Consider the following 8,734-nt stretch of genomic DNA (forward strand, 5'->3'; position numbering starts at 1 on the left):
CACACTGCTCAGTCACTCAGGCCGACCTCAAACACGGATCACCACGTTGGAAACAGTTTTTGAGCACATGTTCAGTGGAGATTGGCTAGCAGTCACTCCCACCGGCAATGAACTAAAAGTATTTAACCATGAAGATTCATAAAAGATCTTAAGTATAAACTTTACTACATTACAGTAGGCCCCCCTTATTCACGGTTTCACTTTCTGTGGTTTCAGCTAACCACGGTCAACCACGGTTCGAAAATATTAAAGGGAAAATTCCAGAAATAAACAATTCATAAATTTTAAATTGCGCATCATTCTGAGCAGCATGATGAAATCTTGCACTGTCCCTCTCTGTCCTGCCTGGGATGCTGCGTGACAATCCTGTGTCATTCCCCTCACTTCATCTCATCAGGTAGGCGCTGCATCACCTCACATCATCACAAGAAGAAGGGTGAGTACAGCACAATAAGATATTTTGAGAGAGAGAGAGACCACATTCACATAACTTTTATTACAGTATATTGTTATAATTGTTCTATTTTATTACTAGTTATTGTTGCTAATCTCTTATTGTGCCTAATTTATAAATTAAGCTTTATCATAGGTATGTATGTATAGGAAAAAACATAGTATACATAGGGTTCAGTACTATCCTCAGTTCCAGGCATCCACTGGGGTCTTGAAATGTATGCCCTGTGGATAAGGGGTACTATTGTATACATATGGACAAAACCAGCTTTTTAAGGCCCATATTTCTCCCACATTCTTTTTTATGCCTTTTTCTTCACTCAAGTGTCAACAAGCTTTTCAATCAATAGAAAAAAAAAGACCAGATGTGGAGATGTCCATTTTCTTACATATAGGAAGAGGGGGATAGGGAGAGGGGCAGCGTGCACATCCCAAGAGAGAGGCTTTACATGTAGGCAGCAATCAGGGGAACCTGGTTTTACAACAGAAGGCTCTAAGCCGCTGAGATGAATACTGCAAAGTCATTTTGCATGGATGCAATGAATGTTGCATTGACCCACTGCAATCCACACTCACCCTCATCAAGAGGCCTTGTGGAGAGAGGTTTTAAACCCTTTTTTCTATGCCACAGAGGAGTGTGACCTTATTATGCAAACAAATGAGATCCTCCTGAAGGCCAGGGCCCCAGGTGCGAGGGAGACATCAGTAACAGGGCCTGTTCTCTCACCTCCGAGCTAGGAGCCTCTCTGGGGGTGCTATTTTCACTTCCTATTTGCTAGTCCTCAGAGGATGCTTGTCTTGGTGACAACGTGGAGCAAAGGAGCTTGGGAAGATTCATTTGACCAAGAGGGGAAGGTGGGAGCTGGCCCCTGTCACCAGCAGCCCAGACAGCAAGCAGCTTCAGCTGAGGTGAGGCCCCAGCAGAAATATGGGTGCAGTCCCCCTTCCCTCCTCTGCACCTGTGATAGGGCCACCGGACCCGGTTGTCAAGAGAGACATGAGCAGGTGTCTCCGCACCAATCACAGTCTCAGACAGTTGCCAACAAGAACCCTCTGTACTTCACTGAGCCCTGGCCCACTCGAGGAAACATCTCTGCCTCATACCTCTAGCTGACACAAGTGACACACCTCCCAGGTGAGCGCTGCCCTGCGTGGTTCTTGGAACAGGAAGAGAATCCTACGTTGATCCAAGAGAATATGGAAAAACCACCTTCTCCCCTTGGGAGTAAACCAGAAGCCAATCCTTCCAGTGCCAGCAGCCCCAAACCTTCCCGATTTGATGAAATCTGATAAAAACCATAAATGTTCTTTGCAGAAGGGTTCCCCATGTCCACAAAAGCTTGCAGGCAGGTTCAGGGAGCTCATAGGCTCCATGAAACTCATCAGGGGTCCATGGTCTCCAAGAATTAGGTCACCAGCTGCAGCAACTGGTACAGGGACACGGCGGCTGTAGGAAGGTTTCCATCCAGGGCCGTGCACCCCCCAATCTTTCCCTGCCACCGAGCACACAGCAGGACCACCTGGGTATCTGGGCCTCTTCTGCCAGCCTCAGGACTCAGGAAAGCCCAGGAGGCAGGTTCTTCTCCACTTGTCCTGGCTCAGCAAAATCAAACGCAGAGAGGATGCTGATCCGCAGTTTGGCACTGAGATATTCTGCCTCTTAGTGGTGTACCAGGGCCTGCTCGTGCCAATTTGTAAGAGCCAATTGTTAAATTTCAGGGAATTTTTTGAGCCATTTGTTAAGCACATCATTATTCCAAATTTAACCACAAAAAATTAAAATTATCTAAAATTAAATTATATAAAATATAATTAAATGAATTATATTAAAAACAAAGGTAATAAACACTAAAATCTTATCACTTCCTTCTTATTTTACTACATTTTACTTTTAGCTCTGCTCTTGAGGTTGTTCACGTCAATTCTATCTGTATGGTGGAAACACTGTATAATGGTGTGCTGCAGCACATCTCTTCCCAGCTTCATATTCAGTCATGTTGGCAGCTTGGAGTGTTTACACCACAGGATTAGGCAAGTGCTACAAATCTGGGGTGATTCGTTTGTTGATTTTCCAGACTTAATACAGTGATGGAAAAAATGTTAATGTAGATTAAGCTTAAAAACATGTCCTGTTTGTAGCTGTGAATAGCACCAAAAAAATTGATGAAATTTTTTTTTGAGTAATTAGAAACTATTATCCAATTCAGCAAAGAAGTCAGTCACATCACTGACTAATGGTGCAGTTCCAAGACGTCTTTGTTGTCTCACTTTGGTCTTACTTAACATAAATGAAAAGATCAACAAATGTTCATGCCAACACTACACTCTCGCATCAATTGCACCCTTGCTTAACTACAGATACAGGAGTTTGGCAAAAGTCAACAAAAGCATTCTATGGAGAATCAATTGGCTATATGGTATTTATAATAAAGGATATTTTATATTTTGTTACTATTTGTAAACTATGTATTACATATCCTTTATATCAGTAAAAGGTATAATAAATTTATGTATGGCTACATGTGTGCATTTGTTTCCCCGGAAAGCTGGTTGTGAAACAGTTATCAGCACACCACTGCTCTCATCTAGAAGATACTATCTATCTTAACCTAACACTTCCCCACTGCACTGACAGGGGCCCGGGAGTCTCTCAGACAGACTGACAGATACTGAAAACGGGAAAAGTTTCCTTTTCCATGTTAACATGTAGGAAAAGGAGAGTTCAGCCTTTCCCATAAGGCCACCCAAATAAAATCATGAAATTTGTTTATTACTTTTGATCCCATCTTCAAATGAAATTTTTTTAACAAAATGAATTTATTTTATTAAAAAAATTGTGTTGTACTATAGACATTGCAGGAATGAAAGGAATCTTTGCATGAAATAATTATATATAATCTTTGTAACAATACAAGGTGGAAGATTTGTAAAAATAGTTGAAATTTAGGCTATTTGTGTAACTATAATAGACTCACAGCTGAATATGTCACCATAAATTGGCCCCCTTGGTAAAAAAATATAATAGGGAATTCTATTTTGTACACAGAAAGGGAACTAATTCTTATTGAGTGCCCACACCATGCATCAAGCTCTTTCAAATATTCTGTCCTGTTCTTGTTTATTTATTCATTTCCTGGTGTTTCCAAATAGATTTGAGTCCATTTGTAAAAATAAATACAAAACAATAGGAGAGAAAAATAGATGAAGAAATCAGACGAAAGGGTAAGTTAGGGCCACAAAGCAAATTTGAGGGCACAGCTGGTACACAGAAGTACAGACCATGAGATCCAATTGCTAATGGTTAGAGGCAGCTTTGGCTTTAGGGGTCCCAGAGTCCAAAGCAGAGTGGGAAATTATCAGTTTGAAGAGTCAGTGTCCTTAGGACATCCGTTGCTCCAGAGAAGCATGGATTTTCCGGGTCTGGAATCTGAGAGTAATTCTCTCTCAGCTCCTCCTAGGGTGGTTCTGAGTGGGATGGTGAGCACAGGCTCAATGGCGTAGCAGCAACAATGCCACAGTGAGTTTCCCACCTAGGTCCTTACAGCAGCCTTCAGCACTAGCCCAGGACGGCGTGCCCTCGCCAAGAGAGAGTCGGAGCCTGATTCAGGGGTGCGATTCCTGGACACTCCAGCACTGAGATCCAGACACAGCTCTCAGACTGACTAGTTTGATACAGGTGAACACCCAAAATGTCTAGATTCATGTTTCTCAATCTTATTAAACTCATTTCCTCTTTTGAGAATCATAACAAAACCAAGCTCTCCCTCCCTTTTCGAGATTTCAAAATAAGTACTGTGCATTAAAAAAAGTCGAAGAAGTTACAATGTGAAATGTGCCTTTTCAAGTTGCAAGGACTCCTCTGGTGATTCTTACATGGAGACCTGAGTAGAATCCAGATGGAAATATTGTGTACTCTTCAGTTTCAACTCACCTAGAATTAGGGCTTTGGGGTTTAATTTTTATAACCCTGCGATGTGCTATTATCAACAAATAAAGAAATAAGACTTGAGGTAGGTAAGGATGTCAGTACAGAGTGAGGTCAAACTATTGTTATTTCATGAAGACATTTGGTGACTTGTCCAAGGTCGCACGGCCAGGAAGGAGCAGGCCTGAACCTTGAACTCAGGCCCTCTGGTCCACAAGGCCCGGCGTCCAGCCTCTACGCTACAGAACCGTTCAGCCACGGCTGCTTTGTTTTACTCCTATGCCCAAGCTCTTTCCACTTCCTCATATCTACAACACACTGAGAGAGAAAATTAAATTATTCTTACCAAATATTGGACTTGGTGATTTCAAATATTTTGGGGTTGGCAGATCCTTTAGGAATCTGCTGAAAGCCATAAATGCTCTTTGCAGAAGAGTGTGCATGTCCACAAAAGCTTACATACAAGCTCCAGGAGCTCATAGGCCCCATGAAAGTCATCAGGGGTCCATGGTCCCAGAGGTCAGAACTCCTGACTTAATCCATTAAGCTCAGATCATCTCATACCCTTGTAGACACTCCACGAACATACACGAACATTCCCTGCACTTGAGCGACCCTGAGAGGGAGGGCCTTCTTAGATTTTGCACCCCTGGTGCCTCACTTGCCTCACCCTGGTCCTGGCCCAGCAGCCCAGGTATCAAGATGTGCAGAGAGGCTAGCAGAGAGCCGTGATGACGAGGCACCCAAGAGAATCTCCTTCCACCAGGTGGTTTTGGAAGCTTCAGCCCTCTGGTGAAGGAGCACCCATGAGCCACACAGTGGCCCGTGGGGATCAGGGGTCACCCAGGAGCAGCAGGGACCATGGCAGAGCCTCTTCTACACCTCATTCTCCGTGCTCTCATCATCTTGTTCAATTTAGTTCTCATATCCGTGCTTGGAGCTGTGTGCGACTGTTCCCATTTCACAGAGAGCTCGGTCATCTGCTCACACTCCCCCAGCTGGCAAGTGGCAGAGCCAGGTCTAGCACAGAACTGGCTGGCCCCAAGGCCCACTGTCCTCTGGCCCACACTGCCTTGCAGGGAGCAAAACATGCCAGAGACCTAGTGACACCGGTCTCCTTCTGCAAGGACCCTCGTTAAAACCCTCATGTGGCGATGGCATCAGAGCTCATTGTGGCTAAGGGTGATCTCTAAATCTTACACGTTTTTCCTCCCTCAAACTTTCTTCCTCATGTCTTAATCTTCACTTGCATTCAAGAATTTGTCCTCGTTTCTTTCACTCAAGAGCCATTTCACAGGGTACCCATCCTGTGCCAGGCACTGTTCTGGGTGCTGGGACCCAGAGGGGAAGGGATGGAGGGCCTGGTCCCTGTCCTGGAGGAGCTCAGGCCCAGAAGGGCAGCAGACCTGCAAACAAATAGCTTTAAGCACGTGCTGGAGGTTCACGGGGACACAGGGGGTGATTTGGGCACTGGTGACTGAAGAGAAGACATTGGCACGGGTCCTGAGAATTAGAACAAGTGGGACTTACCTAGATGAGACAGCGGGGAGGGGATCCTGGGCAGAGGGACTAGCAGGAGCCTGGCCTGGTGCTTTCCAGAAGCAGTGCGTGGCTGGTGTAGTCAAAGCATTCAGGTTGGCAGTGGGGGAAGCAGGAGATGTGACAGGAAGGTACTTTAGGCCCAGTGGTAATCGCAGCTCTTTAGTTTTGATCTTCATCTAAGTGGTGTGATTTTCATCTAAATGCTGTCTTCCTATGGCTTCATAATTCTTTCTTCTTTCTCACCTGCTTCTGAAGCGTTTCTCTAATCTAGCTGAGACATCATCTTTGAACAAGGGCACACCTGCTCTGCGGGGCCTGTGGGGGGTGTGGGGGTGGTGGTGGGGGCATATCAAGCTTCTCCACACACCTGGACCTTACAAGCAAGGATGCTGGCCCCTGGTGGCCTCCTCTGGCTGCTGCAGATTCTAGGGCTGCAGAGTGGGCTCCCAGGCCAGGTTGTCACTCAAGCAGGAGTTGGCTCTTCGAGTCCCACTCTGCATCCCTCAGGACACAGCTTTGCTCGCAGGAAACTGTTTTCCAGCACACCTCACAGCTGCTTGACTGGCCACAGACTCTGTGGGGATGGTTGAGCCCAGAGGATGGCAGAATCCATCCAGTATTCCACGCAGTGTCTGGCCTTCGCTTGCCTCCATTCTCGGCCTCCTGCTTCCTTACCAGGGAGGGGTCATGTTTGGGTAGCTGGGCATGTGCTTGGAGCCCCGAGAGCCTGAATCAGCACAGTGAGCTCTGCCGGGCAGACAGAGGGTGGGGGACTTAGTCCTAAACCCTCTGACACAGAGTGAGGGCTCAGAAAGCATGTGCTGAATGAAAAATTAGATGAATGATGAGAAATACCATGAGGAGAGGGAAATATAGAGCTTTCCAGGAATAAGGTGGGGGTTGGGAAAGAGAATGGTAAAAAATGCAAAAGGCCTGCTATGTTCCAGAATGTTCGAGAGACAGTGGGGACCACTGGGCCATGGATGCCAGCTTTCCCAAGCATGTTCAGATTTTGACCATTTCTGCCTTCAGGCAGGATGAAGATAAATTGTTTTTATCATTTTATTCTGGGCTAATTTTAGGTTTACAGTAAAATTACAAAGACACTATGGAAACTTTCCATATGCCCTTCCCTCACTTTCTCCTAATATTAACATCTTACCTAACATGCTACATTTGCCAGAACTAAGAAATCACATTGGTACAATGATATTAATTAAACTCCAGACTTTATTTAGATTTCGTCTACTTTTACCAATGACTTTTTTTTCCAGGATCCAGTCCAATCCAGGATGTGAATTCTGGACTTAGTTGTCGTGTCTCCTTACTCTCCTCTGATGTGTCATCGTTTCCCCATCTTTCCTCGCTTTTCATGACCCTGACAATTTTTAAGATCTAATATTCAGTAGACTGTCCCTGAATTTGGGTTTGTCTGATGTTTTCTCATGACTCTACTGGCATTGCGGGTTACTCTGTTAACCTGATCACCTGCTGCCGGTGGAGTCTGTCAGGATTCTCCACTATGGAGTTACCGTTTCTCCCTTCCCATACTCTGGTCTACATCCAGTCCTCACTCAAAGTGAGGGGAATCAAGCTCCCATCCTGAAGGGGGGAGTATCTACATGTATCATGCAGAATTCTTCTCTATAACTATGGAGCACGACAATAACAATTCTTTGGTTCCTTGGTAATGTGGATAGTTGAGGGTGGAAGCAATGGACAATTAGAAAATGACTAGAAAAGTTGTCAAAACCCTAGAATTTAAAAAATTTTCTCAACATATATTATCAGTTATTCTTTCCTTTTCGAAGTTGGCCAAAATAGAGCTCTTAGGCAAAAGATCATCATTAAATCTATTCCGTCACCCTACCCATGGTATCTGAAAAATGGAAAACTTGATTCAAAAACCAACAAAATAAAACAAAAGCAACACCCAATCATTGACCTTGAGTCAGACACTCTGCATACATCACTGCCAGCTCCTGTTAGCTCTGCATCGTAAATGTCAATACTGTCACTTTTAGGGAGGCTGAGTAACATGATTGATGCCCACAGCTGCCACGTGTGTGCCCACCCATCTCCCCACCCCACAGCCTTCTCCTGTCTTTTCTCTGTGGCACATCCACTGCCTTTTCCAGCTTAGAAAGCCCAAGAAGCAGAGTCTACCCAGATGAATTTTTATAAATGAAAAGTCTCTCTAAAATAGAAACAAACAAACAATGGGGCAGTCTATTCATAGCTGTGGCTCAGATCACATTAATGTCTTCTCTCTCTGTCTATAGCCTCCACAGTGATGTTCCTGCCCGCTCTCCCAGCTACAGGCCTCAGAGCACTGTTTGCACAGTTGAAGGAAATGAGACGATCAGGAAGGCAGAAGATGTAGCGTCTTACCTTGGCGATGCTCAGTGGCTTTTCACCATAGTTCTTCAAATCCCAGCGCCCTTGTGGTGACGCAGCCTTCTAGCTATAACCAGCAACTTCTGATGTAATCCCAAAGAAAAAGCCCATCCCAGTCGTCTCAATCAGTTCACGGAGCTCGTGGCTTCCTGCAGGCAGCAAGCACCAGGCGGAGATGGCAGGTTCCTCGGTCTGTGGTCAGAGCCTCACCAGCCGCCCCCAAAGAGCCCCGCCCCTCCACCCCAGTGCTTCAAAAAGCTTCCAAGGGCTCACTGGGCCCAGTGGGCACCACTGTCCCAGAAAAGCCCATGAAAAAGGGCCACAGGCAGCTGGTCTTTCTCCTGCCCCAGGCCACATCGGTCATAATGCCCCTCCGCCCCCAGAAAGTTTTCTCGTGGGCTTTTGGTTTGACAACAC

The 8,734-nt window shown here is 45.5% G+C and overlaps 1 protein-coding gene across 2 annotated transcripts in view; it reads right to left on the reverse strand.

The window, feature by feature from the left end:
• Positions 1-8,477, reverse strand: part of BLK (BLK proto-oncogene, Src family tyrosine kinase) — a 75,865-nt gene extending 67,388 nt beyond the window's left edge. For both annotated transcript variants that reach the window (XM_058550401.1, XM_058550399.1), the window contains exon 1: positions 8,312-8,477. The gene's annotated coding sequence lies outside the window, so the exon portion shown is untranslated. The remainder of the gene's footprint in view (positions 1-8,311) is intronic.
• Between the last annotated feature and the right edge of the window lie 257 nt (positions 8,478-8,734).

Source organism: Diceros bicornis, chromosome 11 (assembly GCF_020826845.1).
Source record: "Diceros bicornis minor isolate mBicDic1 chromosome 11, mDicBic1.mat.cur, whole genome shotgun sequence".
Lineage (NCBI taxonomy): Eukaryota > Metazoa > Chordata > Mammalia > Perissodactyla > Rhinocerotidae > Diceros > Diceros bicornis.